The sequence below is a fragment of the Alexandromys fortis genome, unplaced genomic scaffold (genome assembly GCF_014885135.2).
Source record: "Alexandromys fortis isolate MF-2015 unplaced genomic scaffold, M_Fortis_MF-2015_v1.1 scaffold_47, whole genome shotgun sequence".
NCBI lineage: Eukaryota > Metazoa > Chordata > Mammalia > Rodentia > Cricetidae > Alexandromys > Alexandromys fortis.
The window spans coordinates 3,201,057-3,223,998 of record NW_026067957.1 but is presented as its reverse complement, the minus strand read 5'-3'; the positions used below and the strand labels follow the sequence as shown (position 1 = coordinate 3,223,998).

General features: G+C 38.3%; 1 protein-coding gene and 1 pseudogene across 11 annotated transcripts in view; one reads left to right on the top strand and one right to left on the bottom strand.

Moving 5' to 3' along the window:
- Positions 1 to 22,942, top strand: part of Nrxn3 (neurexin 3) — a 1,514,195-nt gene that overhangs the window by 1,048,245 nt on the left and 443,008 nt on the right. The gene's annotated exons all lie outside the window — the stretch shown is intronic.
- Positions 4,008 to 4,366, bottom strand: LOC126507705 (cytochrome b-c1 complex subunit 7-like; annotated as a pseudogene).

The following is a 22,942-nucleotide window of genomic DNA, read 5'->3' as shown; positions in this document are numbered from 1 at the left end:
CGTGGAATGCCAGACATTCTTTTTGATTCTGTTTCTTGACTATGCTTCGGAATGTACAGCGTGGCAAAAATTCCTATGTAAGCCCAGGAAAGGGGCAAAAGTCAGAGATCATGACTTACATATATATCTTCCATTACATATGAAACAGTTCATATCGAATGTGCATACAATGGAAAGTCCCGATGAGAATGGGGAAAGCTAAACTCCTCAGTGAGGCCAGGATAATTTGTTTGATGTCTTACCGATATTCTCCATCTTTTGAGTCAAAACCAGCAGCGAGTTTTCCCACAGTAAACAATCTAACAATGAAAAAGTCTTTATATAAACAACTGAATTAGATGAAATTAATTTTCTTCATTGTCACCTTCATCGCAAACCAGGTGGTCTTATTAAGACCTGCCTCCTCTGCCACCTCTTCCAATCTCACGCAAAGGGGAATGATATGACAGCTCTTGGTATCTGCTGCTATCTTCTGTTTGGAATGTGTGGGGATGCCCTCAGGGTGGATACTGTTCTTATCCACAAGACACGATGTGGTGATTGTGTGTTATTTCTTATTGAATGTCTTTAAGCCCTGGCTCCAATCCCTTCCCTCAAAAAAACCCAGACACATCTGACTCTTAACTCCTTTTGCAGCACAAAGGCATGATTCACTGTTGCACCTAAGAAAAGTCTACTCAAAATCTATTGCTAATCTCAGTATGCTTAAAAACAATCCCTGAAGTCAAAAGGATATTAATAGACCTCAGGAGCTGATGATACCTTTGCAGCTTTGTATGCTTTAAGATTTACCTTCCCCCCCTCTGCACTTGTATGCATGCATGTGTGTGTGTGTGTGTGTGTGTGTGTGTGTGTGTGTACAACACATGGACACTATTTAAGTGGCCTCTCATTCCTCCTGCTCTGTTCCTTGTTCTTGCTCGGTTACCATGGGAACACTTCTGCCTCTCTAGAAAAGAGGTTGGTGACATTGAGCAGGGGGTTTTGAAGTCAGTTTGTACCTTGGGTTTGAAGTCATGCTCAGAACTCAGGTAGACAGGACACTGATTGGTAGTTTATTCTGGCATCTGATATACATGCTGTGTCAGTCATTCTTGAAATAAGCAAAGGCCCTTGGGAGGTAAGCCTTACTGCTTTCATCTCTTGACACCAGGCCTCAGCATTTCCTTCATATTAAACAAAAATATGGAAAATGTCCCTGAGTGCTCAATACATTTTAGAACAAAGAATCAAGTGCTATCAGCGCAGAGTGTATTAAAAGACATGGAAGGACTTTGAGGGACATCTGGGCTGCCATTTGCATTGTGCTTACTCTCATTTTGCTGAGATTGTCTCATTTAGCATCTCCCTCAAATCTCCCATCATTCTCCTTCCTGAACTGCCCTACCTTCATATACTGCCCTCTGTCCATGGGTTCCAGCCACCACTAACCCTTTCAAGCCCCTCCTTCCCTACCCATATATTCTAAAAATGTTCCTAAAATGAAATTATATGTCTATTTTCTTCATAAAGAACAAAGGGAAGAAAGCCATTTCAATTTGGGAAGTTAATGGAAGACAGATTTCAATCTCAGTGTGCACTAATGGACACCAAATATGCCACCTGAAAACCTGTAGCTTTAACTTAAATCACTGTATTTGTTTAGAGCATAATTTTCTTCATAATCACATTAAAGTCAATAGGAGAATATTTGTCATAGTTTCCATAATTGAAAATGCCAAGTGCCTGTTTTCTTCTAGAGGGTGTTTTGACGTTAGGTAGTGAAGGCATCTCTTCTGAAATAGATCTGTCCTCTTTAGGTCTAATCGGTTTATAAAGACATTAAGTATTTTTCCATTTTTCTGCTTCATGGAAGTCACCTTTCTAGTAAAAGTGGAGGTGACTGTTCTCGCCAATTTTTAAGTAACTGGTTTGCAAGAATGATTCCCTACCGAGCTGTTTTGTGTGTGGATTCCCTCTGGGTTTAGATGTGGGAAAGGAATTACAGTGTACTTTAGAGCAGTCATTTGCTCTAATAATTAGCATCATAGTACAGCGTGTGGTCCATTGCCTGTTGAGGCCTAGATATCTATACATAACATAGATTTTCCTACATTATGCTACTGGGCTGATTGCACACATTGTTCCTAGATCTGAGCAAAATGGAATTTTTTTATATCAAAGCTATTGTTTTTTTTTTCTTGGCAATAGTTGGCATTTGTTCTGTGCACATTATTAGGCAACTACTGTGCACTAACAGGACAAAGGTGAAAGTGTAACCTTGACCCTGAAACCAAGGCGTCTCTAAGTTCTGCTAAAGGATAGGTGCCCAGTTAAGTGACTCTTTTACCTTAAATTGTACCCAATCAAACCTTGGTGGAAAATATCATTCATGTGGGGTTCAGTTATGATTTATTCTTTAAAAATAACCTTGTTTAAGGGATGTGGGGAAGGCTTTGTTGATGAAGCACTTATGATGCAGACATAGGACCTGAGTTCAGATCCCTTGAACCCACATAGAACTGGATACAGTAACATGTCCATGAGTACACTTTACTGCCTTTACTGAGAGAAAGGAGGCAGACACAGGAGACTTCCTTAAAGTTTACAGGTCAGCTAATCTGTTAGACACAGTGTTGAACAGCTAGACACCGTGGCTCAAAGGAGGCAGACATGGTGGACTGACAAGCAAGGTAGGTCTCTGACCTCGCATGAATGCCATGGCAAGACTGTACCTTACAGACACGTCCATCATACACACATAAACTAAAAATGCACAAGCAAACTAAAAATCAACCCCATTTCAGGTAGACAATCCAAGGATGAATAATTAACTTCCCCAGATAGTTTAGGCATCAAGAGATTGGCAGAAATAATCATTTGGCTATCCTGTTTTTCCAGTGGTGTGATATTGGAAAATTTAAAAAGCGAGGTCTTGGAACTTCAGTATTCTTATTTATAGATTAAATATATATTATGTCATATAGATTAAAATGATGTGTGAAAATCTGAGCTATTTAGCTGCTCAATAAACAGTAGTGAACTTCATAGTATTTAGACTATTATAAGAATATCACGCAATCTCTAGCTCTTTAAATATCAGTGAGGAAAAGGAATCACTTGTATGTGTTATTAGAACTGATAGCTGTGATCGTATTGTAGAAAGATGATTGTTTTTCACTGGAGTGTTATTAGATTACAGTGATAGAATTTGAAGAGGTAATATGCTAAATGAAATCATCAGTGGCCCCAAAGTGTTAACAAGGTTCTGGGAAAGGAGCCTTTTAATCACTTCTAAGATAAAGCATAACACAGACATAGTCAATAAATTGGGATGGCTGGTGTGGGTTAACCTCAGTATGCTCTCTTCACCCATTTTTCTTATGGCCTCGATTTCTAATTCTTCAACTTACAGTAGAATTTGTTCCTGCTGAATCCAATTGACTGCATCTCTTGTTATAACCTGAACGCTTCCTCATCTCCCCAGATCTCCACCCTAAAGCTGATTAAAAGAACATATATACAGGATTTTCCAGGCTGAAGTGAAAGACAGAAGATCAACCCATATATAAAATGATTAACATACCAAACTGATTTTGATGAATGACTTTCAGAATAATGACCATATATAAACAAATTATGTGTTTTTCTTAGATTATATATAGGAAGTTTCTGGCAATCTAGGAATGAGGCAGTTGGGTTAAAGAGTAAATAGTATGGTTAAAACCTAAGAATTCACAATCCTTTTTTGGTTTAATTATGAAAACGTCCAGCGTTTGAAGGGCTGAGAGTATGCATTTTACACTTTTAAGTCAACTTTGAAAAGCGTACAGTGAGTGGGGATATCCTTTTCTTCAGCTGTCTAGTCATTGTTGAGGTCACATGTTTCTCATGCAGTTTAGACTCTTGATAATCTCAGCAAAACTGAAACATAACAATCATTTTATTTTTTATTTTTTTGGCTTCAATACGCATTTATTTAAAGTGAGGCATCTGCAGAGAAAATAATTCTTAAATTGTGATTCAGGTTAAAACAACTTCATAAAAATATGCTGAGACGAGGCCCATTTTTCTTTCTCTTTTCTTTCCCAAATAACTTCCTTCAGATAAAGTTTAAGGTAGAATTTGTCCTCCTCATATTTTGTCCACTGCTCCTTAGGCAACATCTGATGCCGCATGCTCAGGTCCAGGGCTCTCTTAATTCGAAACATTCTGTCATTATAAAGATGCTCAGGAAGCCTTCTTATGGCTTCTTTCACATCTTCATTCTCATGTACTGTATCATCTCGCATTAAACCCAGTTTGTTGAATCCATCAGCATTATGATACCATTTTCGAAAACCATCCAGCCACTGCTTGATGCTGCAACAGCAGGTCTGCCCGCCATGGTGACATGAGATCCATAAGAATCATTTTTCTTTTAAAAAAATAAAAGAATCATTTAAAATTACTATTGCGCTTATTCCTTGTAATAAATTGTTCAAAGAAGATGTAGTAGCACACTCATCTCAAGATTCTCTTGAGGGTGAGACAGGAGGACCACATGTTAAGTTTGAACTATGTGCTAGGATTCTATTTCAAAACAAACAAGCAAAACTCTTCATAGGTTAAGGGGAAAAATAGCCAGGCAGAGCCTAAATGTTTAGGCATAAACCATAAAGCATGTGTTAGTTTCCTAAATAACTTTTTCTCAAACAAAATCTAAGTAGAAAGTACCACCTATATTTCATATTTAATTTTTTTTTAAATGTTGGGTAATGCATTGGGATTTTTAGCACAGCTGTAAGGGGAAGGGGAGGCTGTGACCTAGATGCTGAGAAGCCAGACTCAGGCACACTGGGCAAAGGCACAGGCAGCTTGAAGGTCACCATTCCTCCCTGCTCTGAAACCAGGCTCTGTCTCCACCTCTCGCAGTTCTGCCAGCCCATTAACTTCACCAGGACTACATTACTGAGCAGAGTGGCATCTGCTTTTATTTCAGAAGGATGCCAAATAACATTTCCATCCACAGAGTCCTGGCAGGACGAGGCTTAGACTAGGGCAGTAGATAAAAATATGTAGGCTATATTTTGAGATGTATATGATAGATGAAAATGGTAAGGGACCATTTAAAATTATCTTTTTTTAGTATTTCCTAGAGCAATCTGGCTCATTTAGACTGAAATATCTGTCAGAAACGATGTCTCAGTTCAATTGATCTCAACATTAAAATGTTCTCCACATATTTTCCCTGTCTTTCCCCTTCCAGCTTGATAGCTATAATTAAGCTCCGTGGTGGGGGCAGAGAACCAACTGGAAGGCCAGCTATGTGCTCTGTAGCAGCTTTCAGTAGCTAAAGAAATTCTTCCCATGTGCCACTGTCTCAAGTGCCATCTACGTCCCTCGCCTCCAAGAAATAAACAAAACCCAAAGAGTAGAAAGAGAAGAAGAAGACAAGCTAGTCACTTCAAATCATTTTTATTTCATTTTAAAGGAGTACCTCGTTTCAACACTGGTTCATGCAGATTGGAAGAACAGTATTTGGATTCTAAATCCTGTGTAGTCTATATTGGTGCTGTCAAGTTGCTTTAGGGAGCTTGCAACAATGAACTTCTGCTAAATCTAACACCATTTTGAACTCTTCCTTGCCCACATTCTGATAAGAAGTTTATCCTGGCACCGGTTTATCTCTGTTGATAATAGGCTTCGTGGCTGTAGGGAGATGTTGATACAGTGAACTAACATCCATCACTTTGACGCCCACCCTTTAGCAGGCATGGAAGAATAGGTGCTTAGGGTGGGTGTAACATGGGAGGAGGAAGTTAGCAATCAGTATGCCAGGACACCATGGGGGGGGGGGTTTCTCTGAGCTTTTGCTGTGAATTTATCTCTGTGTCTGTCATTCCTTCCTGTCTTCTTATTTCTTCTTATTTCCCTTCAACAGCCCCTCATTCGTTGATTTAATTCTCTCTGCTAACTCCCAGTTCTTGCTGGTTTTTATTGTGTTTCATGGTTCTATACAAAAATCAGATAGGCCTTAAATAACCCCCTCTCTAGTCACAGTTCTTTCATTGGTTGCATTGATCTCATTGAAAGTTTGGTAGTAACTGACTGTGTTGGGAGGCAAAACAAAGGAACATCTGTTACACCTTCATAAGAGTGATACAAAAATGTTATGACCCACGCTTTGATTTTTTTCCCTTCTGAACTCCGTTCCAGGCATAGTATTCTTCCTACCTGCTTGGGAACTAAATAACACATTTATTATGTGATGGCAAGGAACCCCATGCCTTGATTTTATAAGGGGGTTGTCTATGGTGCAAGAATACAAGGAGCATCAAATCAATTACATATTGAGAGATTCAGTGAAATAAGCTTACATTAAACCAAAGATCAAAAAAATTTGAATAACCAAGCAGTCTGTTTATAAATATAGAATATTCCATTTCCAAGAACTCAATTTGGTAAAAATTAAATATTTAAACTAAGTAAGTGTAAAGAAAATTGTAAAAAGTTGTGTTGCATTTATATACACTTGTATTGCATGTTGAATATCTCATTAGAATAATGCTTTTCAGATTTTATTTTTCCTTTCAGGAGTGCACAGATCTGCAGGTGTTAAATGGGAGTTCTTTAGCTATTCAAAATGCAATTTGCTTAGGTAAATTAGTAGAGACCCCTTTTTTTTCACAGCTGAATATGAATTCCACTACTTGCCATTCAAAGATCTCAAAATTTCACTACTTGCCATGCTTATAAATCACGATGCCTGCATTTTTCATATCGAAGCCTCCAGTCTTAGATATTTTATTATAAAATCTAACGCAGGCTATATTTTTGACAGATTTAAAAAAATGTTTCCTCCAAAAGCCCTACTTCAATATTTATAGTTGCAACAGTAAAGGACCGATGGCCTCCTGTGGGCCTGATGTAGGGTGCTTCCTATGACTGGGGTGACCGGGGCAGTGGAGAACTGGGATCCAATGACCATGACAATGGATTTCTCATTGTTCTCCTTGGTGTCTTCATTTCTAGACATCTTATGGTGTGTGTGCAGACTGAGTAGAGAAGAGAGAGAGAAAGAGTGGAAAATTACAGCATTTCTGCTTAGCCCATTTCACAGGAAAGTGCACAAAGGAAAAGGTCACCTTTGGAAGGAAGCAAACGTTTCATTTTCTATTCTTCACCCCATGCATGTTTATCTGCTGAATCATTAAGTGCAGCGAGTTTTGCTTTCAGCTTTGCATTTGCTCTATCCATGCTTGCAGGAATTTTGTTTGTGAATACATCTGATGTAGCTAGATGTTCAGATTTAGAATAAACAGTATTAAACAGTAATATATAGAGAATGGACTTTTTAACATTTATTAATTTGTGTTTAAAGGGCACACTTGATGCTATGTTTATATGAGTGTCAGGGAATAACTTTCAAGACTCCCTTCTTTTCCTCTATGATGGGAATCCCGAGGTTGGGATTAAGCAGTTGGCACTTGGTGGCAAGTACCTTTACCTGCTGAGTCTTACCAACACCATGTAGTATTTTTTTTTAACTTTCTTCTAACTTTTTAGACAATGGCATTTGTTAAAATTGATATTTCTTTAAGGGGGATTAGGAGCATTTAGTTTTCTGATTACATAGATCAAATGGAGTTTTCAACAAATCTTTACTAAGCATTTATTATATGGCAGCTACTAGGGTCTGATTAAAGATGATTCAAATGAATCAGACAAGGGCCCTTCTCATCAAATCTTCTTCGTATAAAAAGATATTCAACATGCTGTGTTAACACCAGGAAAATCCTTTTCCTTTTCTACTATAAATATTAAAGTAGGGTTTGGGAAGAAACTTTAAGAAATTGTCAAAAAAGTAGCCCGTTTGGGATTTTTTTATTAAAAGAATCCCATTGTTCTGATAAATTAATTGTCATGTACTTATTTTTCTTCATTTAAACTCTTATTTTCTGCCTTTCCCCTTTCTTAGATATTTTTATATAACTTCTCCCTTACATTGCCAGTAAACAAAATTCCTACCGCTAAATTTATAATTCTACTACAAAATCCAAGGAACTCTCAGTTTTGTTATTTTTTTACTTTGGTTTTGGTGTACTTACTCTCACTGTACACTTTTGGCGTATAGAGAGAAGGCATATGCCAGGCACATAGAAAAGCCATGAAGGAGAGGATCCTTCTGCTGAAATGGACTGTTTAGGAGGGAACATACAGTAGTAACATATAATTGTAACTTTTCTGTCACAAGCTTAAAAACACCTTTGCAATAACTGGACCATTAATCTGTTTTTAAAAAAGTTGAATAAATTTAAGAATTTAAGTCCGCAGTCCTATGACGAAAATGCAGTATGCTTACTGAGTGGCCGCCATACTGGGTAGTCCAGGGCTTCCGTGCATTTCTGTGAGAAGCCTATAGGCCAGATTCATATGCCTTGCATCTGTTTAACTCATCTTTAAAAGTTCTGTTTCTTTATCTATCTGTTCACTTGTGTATGGAAGAAATAACAGGAAGCCAGTTCAGGAACAAGACCAAAAAAAAAATCATGTTTTTCCCTCACTCTCATTTTATACCTCTATTCATCATAATGATCAAAACTAACCTCATAGAAGAAAACTGTGGGGAAGGGAAAAGAGATGAGAGTTTACATTGGTTGCCAACTTAATTCCATGAGAGTGCAGTGCAAATAGTCTTTATTTGCATTATTTTATTTCATAACACATATTTCCCACTTTTCCAATGAGGGGACCAGGAATTAGATGCATCACATAACCTTTCCAAGGTCATTGCTCTTGTGGCGGGCAGGTCAATGATTTCAGGAAGCTCACCCTGATGGTCCATTTGATGGTTTAAACATCAGAGTAGCAAGGATCCTCCCTTGTTCCTGCTGTCTCTAGTGTACTGGTTTCTCTAATCTGGAGTGAGTCCTTGAGCTGCCTCCTGGAGCTTCTGAACCATCTGTTAGATATTCCACAAATGAAAACGTCAGTGATTCTGAAAATGCCCGTTGTCATCGGTAGCATCATTACCTCAATCCCTTAAGGGGCTTTTCAAAGCGCAGACTTTGTCCATAAACAGACACGTTAGAACCAGGTTTCTATTGGGGCCAGAGTAGTGAGACATGCTGTATTCCTTAAAATACCCCAGCTAAAAAATATTGAGTTACTGCATAATAAAGTAGCTTATTAAAACAACTAAGAGGATTAAGTCATACCATTTTATAGATCTGTTACTTCTTTGTCCCTGAAATGAACTTACATTATTTCCACAATCATTTATTAAGCACTTATTCTTCACCATAGATGGTGCTAGATGTTAAGGCTATTAATGTATATGAATAATGTTTTAATAAGCACAGAATATTTAAGGGGAAACTTGTCTTTTTAATATTTTCTGGGAGGGATTTTAATCTCTGCCCTTATATACTATAATTAGATAAGGCATGCTGTTCTGAGTCCAGGGTTTTTGCCTCATCTTGGGCCAATACACTGCTTAGCATCATTGTAATTCCTGATGGAATCAAGGGCAGTGAGTGAGATTGTAAACTGTCTCCCTCTGCTGTCTTCTAAGTGGTTGTTTGTCTACTGTCTGTACATCTTTGTGTCTGTCAAAAGAGACACAGCTTCAAAAGCTGTAGAAAAAAATATCACAACTTCTTTCTCTCTCATCAGTTACATGAGAATTCAGACCAGAGATAAAACCAACAGCAACAACTTGACTTTCGTTAGCAACTATACTATGTGATGATTTTGACCATTCTTTCCATGATGCATCAGTTAATATGCTCAGATTGACATTTTGTGGTACCTATTTCCTAGAACAAAAGCAAAGCTATCATATCAAAAGATACTGGAAATTAGTGGACTTGTCCTGAGGCAAACACTTCTTCATTTAAACAAGTTTTGCACCAATAGGTACGAAAATGTTTTTTACCATTGGAATAAACAAGTCTGGAGTTGGACAAACATAGTAACAAAGTAAATAAGCAAAAAGAGGGACTAAGGGTATGACCCAGTAGGTGAAGTACTTGATGCTCAAGGATGAGGACTAAAGTTATGATCCCCAAACACACATAAATGCCGGGTAAACGTGGAGGTTCACTGGTAATATCATCATTTGGAAGACAGAGATAAAGGGATCCCTGAAGCAAACTGAGCCACCTAACTGGGGGAAGTTCTGGGCTCAACAAGAGACTCTGCCTCCATTTATAAAGTACAGAGCAATCAAGGAAGATATCCAGTGTCCACCTCTCCCCTCTATATATCTTCATGTGCATTCCCCTACCTGCATGCATCTACATGTGTTCACACACATGCATACACCAATGCATCTAAGCATACAAAAGAATGGAGGCAAAAATAAGACACAAACAGAGGTTGTAAACAGTGTTTACAGATGGTGTTTCAGAGGTGGTATGGTGAGGACGAGTTTGTGTGATGTAATAGGAAGTTTTAAAAAGAAGTCAGTGTAAGGAAAAGAGACCATGAAACAAGACTGAAGAAAGTTCAGTCCCATTATAAAGAATGGTTGGATTATAGGGAAAGATTTTAGAAGTAGCCTATTTGGTGGAACCTCCAGGGTATTCTATTTTCACTTCTGTATTTATAAGTGACGATTATCCATTGCCCTGTTTTATAGAAAAGGTGACTGGCAATGACTTTACTGTGCTGCCGAACTTCGTAAAGCCTACAAAATGTCTATGGTATCTTAGGAACATTTTATTATGAATATTACTTGGGAACAAAGTACTTGAGGAGGTCTTGAAATACGTTCTCAGAAAGAAAAAGATTTGATAACCTAGTGGGTGAAAGGAGACAGTGACACTGAGAAATCGTCCCAGTGAGAAGGAGAATCAAAGGCTGTAAGGATGTTTAATTGGAATGAGAATAGAATTCTTCTTACAGGTCGTCAGGGGCAGCCTGAGGAGGCAGGAATTACTCAGCTGCAGTGATAAAAATTCCATTCCTGCCTTGGCCACTGAATGAGTGACTCACCATTTGGCCCCTGTCATCTTATTTAACTTATGCATGCTTTTAGATCCTTCATTGAGAAATCAATATTACTATGACACATTATAAGCAGAAAACTCACAAGGTTAGGTTAAAGCATATGATTTAGAACAATAGAACGGTCAACTGCCTTGATTTTCCATCAAAATTCTAAATTCACAAATTATCCCTACTTGGCTTATGCAAGCTTTTACTAATATTCCCCAATAATTTGTACAGCAGTTCAGGCCAATTTATTCTTTTGCCACTCACAGTAACCCAGTTGTTCAGCCAGAGTTCTTAGCTCATGTAAAATTATAGACAAATGTTACCTCGCAATGTCTTAAAATAAAATCTATAGTGCTTTTAAGTTTAATCAGTTCACTTGGTAGTCTCTGGATCATCTTTAGTTCTCTAGTATTTTCAAAAACTGGACTCCCAAGAGAGATACAACCTTTATGAGCAATAATGGTAATACCAGGCATGGCATCAATGTTTAAATTCCATCCTTCAGGAAGAAAATGCACTGGGGGGGATTATCATGAGTTCTATCTAGACCAGCGTTCTACAAAGTAATATAATTTCTTGAAAAAAAGAAAAAGAGTATGAGTGATGTAGGGCATGGTGCATGGTGCATGGTTGATAATAACTGTCTTTTACCCTACCGTGGGCTGACTGCAAGCTCATGTGGTGTACTATGGCTATACTGCCCTTACACTGGATTTCAGCACATTGTTTTGGGCATTTAGCTGATGTGTTGGTTTCATTTGGAATGTTTCTGCATCCTGTTGGCCTTCATATGTTGTTTAATTATTTTCCCAATTTGGCACGAATCAGAGACAGACAAACATGAATAAAGAAGAGTCCTTCTGCATTGTATTCCCTTGAACCTGTCTTCCCTTCTGTCTCTACTACTTTGTAAGGAAAAATGGTTCTAATTTTTCTGTATTGCACGGAGCCACCCACTGTGCGGTGGCCACTCCGTCCCCATTACTACTTTTAATGCTCACTGTATTGAATTCATTAAATGCATTGCTGCATTTTAGAATGAAGTGAATATTATCACTTAGGTTTTATTAAAAACCATACGTAAAACACCCGTAAAGCTTCTTGCCTACCTGTGCATGCTGGGATGTTTAGCGCTCTTAACCTATGCTTCCAAAGTCGGTGACTCTCGGTTCATCACTACCTCTCCCTTCTGCCAGAAACAAATAGGAATCCTTTGTCATGGACTTTGTCTTTCTAAATTAAAAAAAAAATGTGTGTTTTCACAAGGAGCTTTGGCTTCATCCACAGTGAGGTATAAGTTACTAATAATGAGAATAGATAATTTGTATGAATCACCTAATGCATCCTAGCTCTGTCACACTTCCTTCAGGGGCATTGTTTTCCATCCACTGTTAAAAGTCCATGAAATCAACCCAAAGCCCATGGAATAAATGTAGCTCTATTGTGCTATATTAAGGTTTCAAGATGTTGGTTGGGAACTTAAATAACTTCTTTCAAGTCATACAGAGAAGTAGAAGGTTTTTTTTTTTTTTTTTTTTTTTTTTTTTTTTTTTTTTTTTTTTTTTTTATGAGACTCTCGTTCCTCACAGGTTAGGTGAGGAAAATGTCCTAAGAAAATATTTTCCTAGTCGGTCCAGTTTTCCCTTAACGTTAGCCAAGCATCTTTCAGAACAGAGGATTTTATTATCCTTTCCAAAACGCCTGCTCTTATGGCTGCAGTCCGTCTACTTAGGAAGCCTGCATTGCCCATGTTTCTACTTTCTCTTTACCTGTGTGTTTTTAAGGAATGGTGACGAAAATACAATATGCAGTGTGAGAATACTGAATAAAACTGTGCGAGAATCAGGGCTGTGTCACGCACCGCCTCCTGGTCTCTCATGAGGGCAGGTCTTATGAGAGTCTCTGGAGAGATTTGCTATGTGTGTATTGGTTTTAAGAGACAGAATTTCTCTATGTAATGCCTGTCTATCCTGGTACTTGCTTTTTTTAACCATGCTAGCCTTGAGTTCACTGAGATCTACCTGCTTCTGCCACCCGAGTGCTGAGACTACAGGTATGTGCCACTACCACCCGGCTTTGAAAATGTATTTTTAATCCAAAACTGATCATGCTAAACGAATGCTTGACTTTCACTCACTTAAGTATATAGTTCTGATAAAAATATACGCCATCTCTTTTTTTGATAAATGTAAAGGCAAAAAATGCTTACATAGGTTCCTAGGTTTTAACTTTGTCTAATTTAGGAAGAAACCACCTACATGATTTTTGTCGGTTTGATTGCAAGCAGGTCATAGTGGTCAAACAGTCCTTTCATTTTGTGGGTCTCATCAGTTGTTGATGGCTTACAGCTGAGTGTACTGTGTGGACCACTGAGTAGCAGCGAATGCATCATTGCTTATGGGGAGCATATCATGAGTCATAATAGTGATGTTCTTCGTTCATTTTGAGGAGAACTAAAACGTTAAAATATAGAGCAATGGCATCATTAAAACAGATCTATGCTTGATTCAACTTGAAATTGACAATTTATTAAATTGATTGCACTGCGAATGACATGTTTGTAAGAAAAGCCCTTTAAAATAAGTAAAATTCAACATTAGCGACTAAAGATGCTAAATAGCTTTTAAATTGATTTTTTTTCTTTCACAGTTGATCTACTAATATAGATGGACTCTTTCACAGTATTTAAAAGGCATTTATATTGTGCATTTGAAACTTAAGGCAGAAAAAGAGAGGGGTGAGGGAGGGAAAAAGGGAGGGAGGGAGGGAGGAAGAGAGGGAGGAAGGGGGGAGGAAGGGGGAGGGAGAGAGAGAGTATCAATGTAACAGTGTACTGTTTTGAACATCTGAAAGGCTTATGCTGTGAAAATAAGCTCAATAATTACTTTAATAACCTTTTCTACAAAGGACTAAAATGGTCTAAGCGTACTTGCAAGGTCTCTATCCTTTTTAATATAATCTTTATTGCAGCTAAAGTTTTTGTGTGAGTGTGCAGGCTTATGTGTAAGTGTGTGTAGGAGTCGTGTGTGCACATGGAGGTCACAGGACAGCTGCTAGAAGTCAGTTTCCGTCTTTCCCAATGTGAAACTCTAGGCTTGAACTCAGGTTTCAGGCTTGCAGAAAACATCCTTATCCACTAATCTGTCTTGCCAACATGGCTCTCTATTCTCAGAAGTTTCCTTCACTCACGTATGCTTCTCCACAATTCACTGGAGCATCCTTTTTGTTTCTCTATGATAGAATACAATAATTCTCAAAGCCAGATGCTATTTCTCAGGCGTTTTCCCCAAAGATGTGCACATCTTTTTAACTCATTACATTTTATAGTAACGCCTCATATGAAAATTGAAGACAAGCTAAAACTCCACAGAGATTGTACCTGCAATACTCATTTGAACATTGCCCACTACTGACTTTTACAAAATATGCAATGATACTTTTGCCTTAATTGTTCATTTTATTGATTATGCAATGTGTTGCTTTTAGTTTTTTTGATTGTTTCTAAAACGTTATTAGTCAAAGTAAACTTTAATAGGTGAAGAATTTTAATATTAACCTAAATAAAATTTCTTTAGGCATATAAATATCTCTGCATTCTATTCTGTATCTCCTGTATCCCTTTATATCCTTAATTCCAAAAATAGAGTACTCTTTGTATTTATTTTTGTCATGCATTATTACTTCTCTTTATAGCACAATTGAGTATCATTTATCACTCAACTGTGTAAAAATATTTTCATGCTGTTTATTAAATTATTGCCCCTGATGAATATTAGAACAGCCCTTGAGGTTTCTCTCCTTGATTAATAAACTACTTTCCTACCTTAATTCTGTGATGCTGACAGGACTCTTCAACACCTTTGCCTGCCCTCAACAACTCCTAACTATTTACTAATGAATGGAATGATCTTGCTGAATTCTGATGGAGCTTGCTCATTCTGATACCTAAAAATGCCCAGACTTTCCTAAAGGTGGCTTGTATTTCTAGGACTTGTACCTCCTAAGTAAAGGCACAATTATTTTCCACTCAAAATACGCCAGCAAAATGTATATTATTGCCCCTTTTACATAACATGCTCATGAAAACACCCTACCAATCCCAATTTTGCTCTAGGTTTTAAAAAAAGGAAGCCGAAGAAAGAGTAGTCCTGTAATATGTGACTGGGATGCTTACGGCTGTTAAACAATATGTACTCATAAGAAATGTGACTAAATAAAGAGACTAAGCTGAATATTTGTTAAGGAAATGAAATCATGGCAATAAAAGATTCTGAAAATTGCTTCACTTTCTATATTAATTCTCCATCACTTGATTATTTCATTGTTTGGTTTCTATTTACATACCAAGTTGATTCTTTTGCATCTGGATTTTGTACAATTCTTTCCATAATGTATGGTTCAGTGGCTATAATTACAGGATTGTTAAAGTTCACATTTTACTATTCATCTTGTTATCTCTGGTAATGGAAGGTTGGAATAAATGCACATAATTACATGGTTGGTGCTAAATTATTTTTATATTGCTCTCGCCAGGATACACCCGAAAAGTAGCATTTATTCTCAAAGATTTATTTTTGGTGGTAGTGGCTCTAGCAAAATAAAAGTAATAAATACATAAATGGATTGGTCCCACGAGCCTACTATCTATAGTTTTTTCAAATTAATTCTAGCTCATTCATCTCTCAAAGCCCGCTGGGGCCAGGAGCTACTTGGAGTCTATGGAAGTAATCATGTCATGTTTCAGTACTCTTGACAACAGGGGAATTTCCCTCATGGTGTATTTGTCATTTGATCTGTCGTTCTACACAGCTGCAGACTAACTCTGCAGCCTACACACCTATACAAGGTGTTTAAATAAGTCCAGTGTCAACCTAAAGGAATAACATGTCGAATGTAAGGTGGCTTTCCTCTTTCTCTCTCCTTTCTTTCATTCTCTCTTCCTTCTTTCCTCCCTCATCCCATCCCCCTCTCTTTCTATTAAATTAGAAATAATTTCCAGGTACCATATTTATACTCAAAGTATCTTTAGAGACATTACTTATTTGGTTGTAATTATTAGTAGCAACTCACCTGAAAAGCCCTTATTGCTATGTCATACTTCTTTATGTGTGGTGTGTGTGTGAGTGTGAGTGTGTGTGTGTGTGTGTGTGTGTGTGTGTGTGTGATCATGTGTGTGAGTGCAGGTGCAGGTACTATTGCAAGGGTCTAACAGCCAGTAGACAATCTTGTGTGTCTATCATTTTCTATTTGTTTTGGATTCATTTTTGGTATCCACGGCTGTTTTATGGCAGGAAAACTGGCCTGTAAGCTTCCAGACATGTGCTAAAGCATTCTGATTTTACGTGGATTCTGGAGATTAAAACACAAGACCAGGCTTTTTTTTTTTTTCGTTTTTTTTGTTTGTTTGTTTTGTTTTGTTTTGTTTTTGTTTTTGTTTTCTCTGTAGCTTTGGAGCCTATCCTGAAACTGAATCTGTAGACCAGATTGATCTCAAACTCACAGAGATTTGTGTGCCTCTGCCTCCCAAGTGCTGGGACTAAAGGCATGTGCCATCACCACCTGGCTAAGACAAGGCTTTTAAAGCAAGCACTTTACCCACTGAGGCATCTCCCCTTGCCCAGAAGTATCTTTTGAAGGCATATATAATGTACCAGATACTGGGCTTTATCCTAGAACTCATCTTGTTGAATACCTATGAGGTCCTCTTAGGTTAAAGAAACATGTGAGTTTATTTAATCATTATGAAAGTCCAAAGTACTAAATTGTTTACCTGCAAATGACCAGTCACCTTACATCCTCTGACTATATAATTGTTTCAAGTATCGACCATCATTATTTTAATAAGAGATAAAGATTTTTACATAATCCACTATTTCAAATCTCATTAAATAAATGGAAAAGATAAATGCATTCTGGATGTCAATAATTCCTCCCCCATAACAGCTCATGACCATTCTTTATGTGGTGCTTGAGATCAGTGCCTTCTAAAGCAATGTGTGTCTGTTTATGAATGGGGCACACATATGTTCCACAGCAGTGGGCCTACAATCACACCTCATAGTTTGTCTTTGTAGGGAGACTTTGTTGTTCTTCATGTGAATGACTACATATGAAGAATAGATTATCTTAGATACAGCCACATTTTATCAGCAACTTCAAATCTCTAAACCATCTGCTTGCTAGTCTTCCTTGGTTATAATACTCAGTTTAAAAAATGGTTTGTATGCTATCATTTCTCATCAATATGTAAAAAATAAAAGAATTTTTAATGCCTGTTTATTTTGGTTAAGAGTTGGGAATTTGATGTTATGAGCAAGAGCTTTCTTAGAGCCGTTGGTTTCTAATTTCCAACCAAACCACTCTGTTTCAAAATGTATGAAGATAGTTGAGTGAGCCTTACGTACCTATTCCTAGTTCTTTAGACATTCGTTCAGTCCCTTAAACAATGTCTCGAAAAATTACATTGGGTTTTCCTTAATGTTAAGAAAAATCCTTTTCACCAGCACACACAAATCCATTCAGGCCAAATCAAACTGAATTAAAATGCCAATGTTTTAATAAATGCAGCACGTTCGGGTGGGTGGCTGAGAGAATGGCAGGGAAGACAGAAAACCAGGGAGCACATACAAAACCGCGTGTGCCTCCTTTGGACGCCCACTTAAATACACTGCGGGAGGGGTCAGGACCTGGAATGCTGAGATTTGGAGTCCAGACCAACACAACTCCCAGGCCAGGGGACCGGGATGGATGCCAGAGTTTGAGGTGATGCTCCCAACTTAACATCACACTTAACTCATTATTCCCCTTGTTTATTACGTGAGCGACAAACAAATGTTTCATTGACATAGTTGAAGTTGTTCCTATGGAAATGCAGAGCACATTCCTTCTTTAAATTTCCCACCTCTAATTAAATAACTGCAAGGGTGGATATATATCTACTTCTCTATAAAGCAAAGTGAGGAAAAAAATGTATGTACATCACACCTCATGACATGACTTCCATAGCACCCATGGAAAGGTAAAAACATTCCCACGGTAGGTGTTGTCATCAATGTGGCCGCAAAGGTAGGAATATTGAGTCCAGAATATTAAGACTTATTTAACATGACCCACTTATTTGTAAAATCCCTTCATCTCCCTCTCTTCCCACCTCTCGGTCTCAGACTGGGAGGTCTCAGAGGTTTGGCATGTTGCATACTTGCTATGTATGTGACAGTGATGGATGTGGATGGCTCAGGAGTGTTTGCATTCTCAGTGCACTGTTGCCGGTCTAGATTTACAGCCCGGGAGCAAAGATGTTGATGCTAGGTGATTCTATTCATCTAGAATATTGCTTTTATAGATTAGAACTACTTAGATTCTACCTTTCGCTTCGATACTTTCAATCTCCAATGCAGAGCCATCAAATTGCTTTATGGTCTAAAGCTGTTAAGTGGAAGATACTTGAACATTCTGTTGGCTGACTGACAAGTGTTTATTAGGCACTTACTCTGGCCCAACAAAATAATAAGAATTCCACAGATAGTGTAGAAGTTTAAAAGACCCTTCTAGAAACATGGCTTTTTTTTTTTTTAAAAAAAAAAAAAGCAGATAAAAGGTAAAACACATTCAAGCTCTCTTTACAATATCTTGAGATTCCCAACATAGCATGCTGCTGGTAGAATTTCCTATTAATTAATCTTGCTTAGAAATGTGTAACTTGAGTTTTCCTTGTATAAGTATCTGGATGAAGAACATTTATTTTTTTTTTAAAAAATGCAATGCTGGTAATGATCGAACTTTCTGAAACTTCTAGAATGTCCATGTACACGCTGTGAGGATTTCAACATTTACAGTTTGTGGAACTGAAGTGGTAGCGCATGTTTGGTACCCTTGTTCTGGCATACCCATCCTCCAGCCTGTTGGCATCCAAATACTACAAGTGTCACTTTGTGATCTGTATTGTAGTTCATTTAGTAGTTGGCAATGTAATGGACAAAGGAAAGACTAGATTGTGTGAATGGAAGATGACTCACAAAGTGTAGCATTAAAAATAATAGATTTAGTGTGGCATGTCAGTTATCGATTTGAAAGAAACCCTTCAAATGTTATGCTCTCAGAGATTGTCTTTGATGGGGACTATGGTAGAAGTTGGTGTAGGCGGACAGGGTATGGTGAAGGACTCGTATAATCCTAGCACTAGGGACTCAGAGGCAGGAGGATTGTTGCAAATCTGAGACAAGCCCAGTTGACATAGTTCCAGGACAGCCTAAGCTACGTAGCAAAGTTCTGTCTCGTAAAAACCAAGGGAAAAATTGTTGATGTGAGTGCTTCCATATAAACCTCATCGTCAATCAAAAGAAATGATATAATTGTCATATGTGATGGTTAGCCTTCATTGTCAATTTGACTAGCTTGAGAATCATGTAGAAGATTGATGGCACACGTGATCTGGGAATGTCTGGGAGAGTTCCTAGTGAGGGTTAACTGAGGAAGAAAATCTTACTTTAAATGCTGGAGGCTTCTTCCCATAGTGTTTGGATGAAATAAAGAGGGGAAGGGAGCAATGTAGTGATATTTCATTTGTATTTTAGTAAGTAAAGTTTGACTGAAGTTCAGAGAATCAAACAGCTGGACAGACCAGGCAGTGGTGACACACACCTTTAATCCCAGTTGCCACACTAGTTTGCCATAGAAACTGGGCAGTATTGGCGCACGCCTTTAATCTCAGCACTAGAGAAGAATATAAGATGGGAGGAGACAGCTCCCACACACAGTCTCTTTGTGAAATTCCTGGGGGCAGTATCACCATTTCGGACTGAGATAGAGGTAAGAGCCAGTGGCTGGTTATTTTTTGCTTTTCTGACCTTCAGGCTGAACCCAACATTCTCTCTGGGTTTATATTAATTGTGCTACGTTTGAGCCAGTGGCTGATGGTTTTGTTTTTCTGACCTTTGGTTTGAACCCCAATTTTTGTCTTTGGGTTTTTATTAATCGTGCTACAGTGCAAGCCAGGTGAGTGCCAGAATTCTCAGATTTCTGTGAAACCTTCTAACACATGGTCTCGCTGTCATGATGTGCTATACAGACATGAGCTCTAGAAGCCAGAGACTGATTAACCCTCTGCAATCGTGCACCTAAGCCAGTCTTTTCTCCTTGAGTTGTTCTGTCATTTTGCAACAGTGATAAAGATGTTGCTGTTATGGCATCATGGATTTGAGGGGATGACTCCTTCTTACATGCAGTTCCATTTTCTAGTTCTCAAACTAAACAAATGTCCCAGGAGGAGACCCATCCATCCATTTCTGAGGTCTTCATCTAATTTTCTTCCTACTGATATACTTCTTGACTTATCGCAAAGATTATGTAGCCAGGCAAAAAGTGTTGCCTGAGAAGATGTTGATGATGCTGGCACAAAGGATACATGTGATTTTCTGAGCTTCATATTCAGCCTAGCATCAGCTGTGGTCCACAGGAGACATTCTGAGCCCAAGCTGCTTGTAGTACCCTTCATCAGGGGTCACTGCTGCCTGATGCCTCCTGCTGGGTGCCTGATTAGAATCCAGTATTGGGAGCTACTCCTGTCATTGTATCTCTTGCTCAAATGTCAGTGTATCATCTCACAAAGTAAAAGATGAGTTGTGGAAATAAATAGTTCAAGCTGGAGAACTAGAAGGAAGTGGTGTGTTTCTCACCACCTTATATGCAGGTCTGTCATGATACAAATTGTGGTTTCTTCAGTGAGAAGGTATGCCAGTTTTCCACTTACACCAGAAGGCGTACTTGATTCTTTATCCTTAGTACCTAGTAGAAACTGATGTACACGGTGAGCCTTGAACAATTATTATTCACTCATTCTGTTGAATGAATGGATAATGATTAAAATTGAAGTCTGTATCTCTTGATTATAGAGCCTAACTCATAATGAGCCCATTAAAATCCTGAAATACAAGCTGAATGAGGGAATAAACAAATACGAAAAATAACCCCCAAAGGTCAACCTTAATCACTTCTTAGTTTTCAAAGTTGCGGTGTGTTCTCTCTTTTGGGTTGATTGCAGGAACCAAATAAGTATTTTAAAAAGGTGTTTTCATTTTTTTGCTCTAGGTTCTGCATATGTACTGTAGGTAGTTTTCGTCCCGACTTTTCCTCTTTTCAGTTACTAACCATTCAACTGTGGGCTTTCTTTTAAGCACATATTTGTACTTTTTAATTTTTCCCCTAAACTCTAGAAGATTTCTTTCTTTCTTTCTTTCTTTCTTTCTTTCTTTCTTTCTTTCTTTCTTTCTTTCTTTCTTCTTTTTTTTTCTTCCAGAACAAAACTTTCAATATCTTTGAAAGCAATTTCTTTTCCTAAAAGTATGTCTAATCTGGGTGCACGGAGGCTCCTAGAGTGGTTTTGTGAATGTCTGGGCGTAAGGTGTGTGCTCCTGAGGAAGTATTTCCTGCTGAATGAAGGAAAGTGACGGAACCAATGTCTTCCGCTAAGATGGCTGGGAGCGAGGACTATGCCATGTGCATAGTAACCTGTCTGTGGCAGGTATGGGTTGATGTTAAGTCTGCTGGCAGGGCTGGGTCCCCTGCAGTTTTTCCCATGTTCTGATGACAGCAGCTGCCCCCCACCCCGAAGATGGCAGGTACTGGATGCAGGATCGGCCTACTTTCCAGCCACAGCCTAACCTGTAAGCTCTCTTATGGAAACGTCCTCTCCTATGGAGCTGAAGTACTCCTGACAGCATTTCAGAGCTGTGGCGACAGGACTGTAACTTTGTGGACTGTAATCTTGAATTCCACGAATGTCAGCTCTAAACATAGCCATTTTCTTTTGTAAAATGGTCAGGCTCAGGACTTGTGGAAGTGGGATGCTGACATAGCACAGTGAAGCAAATTGTGAGTATTTAGTTGGCTTTTGGACTAGTTCTTCCCAGTGAGTTTCTCCATTCTAGAATACACACTTCCCAGCTTCAACTGATAAAGCCATTATTTCTTATGATGGTCTTCATTCTTTTCTACATTTAATTACTATTCCTACCACTTCACCGGCAGATACAATATCTACACTGTGTGTTTTGCATGTGAATCAGATAGACAAGAAGGCAGCAAAGCTGGAAGTAAACACGATCCATCAAGATCTTTAGATGTAGTTACTCTTATATTGGAAAATTAGAAGCCTCCAGAAACTGTCCAACATTGCTAGAAAAAAAAAAAACAGAATGAACTCATGGTAGGGGCATTTTGAGAAAAACTACATTGCATCATATCAAGGTCCAGAGCCTTAGATATCACTCTCAGCACATCTGCAAACATTGGCAACCATGGGGACTTCCATAAGCAGCCGTTTCCTCTTCCAGCAAGGAAAAGAAAGGTTGGTGCCTTGGTTTCAGAGACGAGTACATGGTATGTATGTACCCATCAGTGACATCGGTTCAGGACTCTCAGCCACTTCATTGTTTTCAAAGCACATTTCAACGTCCTATCTGGTGTTAATAGATGTTTCAAGGAACTGAAAATATTTCTGAAACTAATGAATGTGGAAAAATTCTGAGTAAACAAAGTTATAAGTTTGTATTTTTTTTGTTGTTGTTGTTGCTCTTCTTTTTCCCATAAGAGGACTCCTCAGAATTCTTCATGCACTGTTATGTCTTACATATTTCTAAAAGGTAGGGGAATGTACCCCTTCTCATTTTATTCATGAGTGAAATGCCCCTGGGAGACAGTATCATCTCTGTGGGCCAGTGTTCCTTGAAAGACTTTGTACAACACTGAACTCTCTGATCTGAAAGTTCGTGAATTCTCTATTATCATGAGCCAAACAGGAGCTTCCAGGCCTTTCCCCTTCAGCCGCACAGTGTTGACTCTAGTTGCCGTAAGATTTTAGCTTTTATACGCCTTTTCCTCTGAAGAAGATAGACCTGGGCTGCCCTCGCCATACTACTGAGAAAATGGGAGTTTTCCATTCTTTATGTCCTGGAGTCTATGAATAATTCATCTTTCACAACTA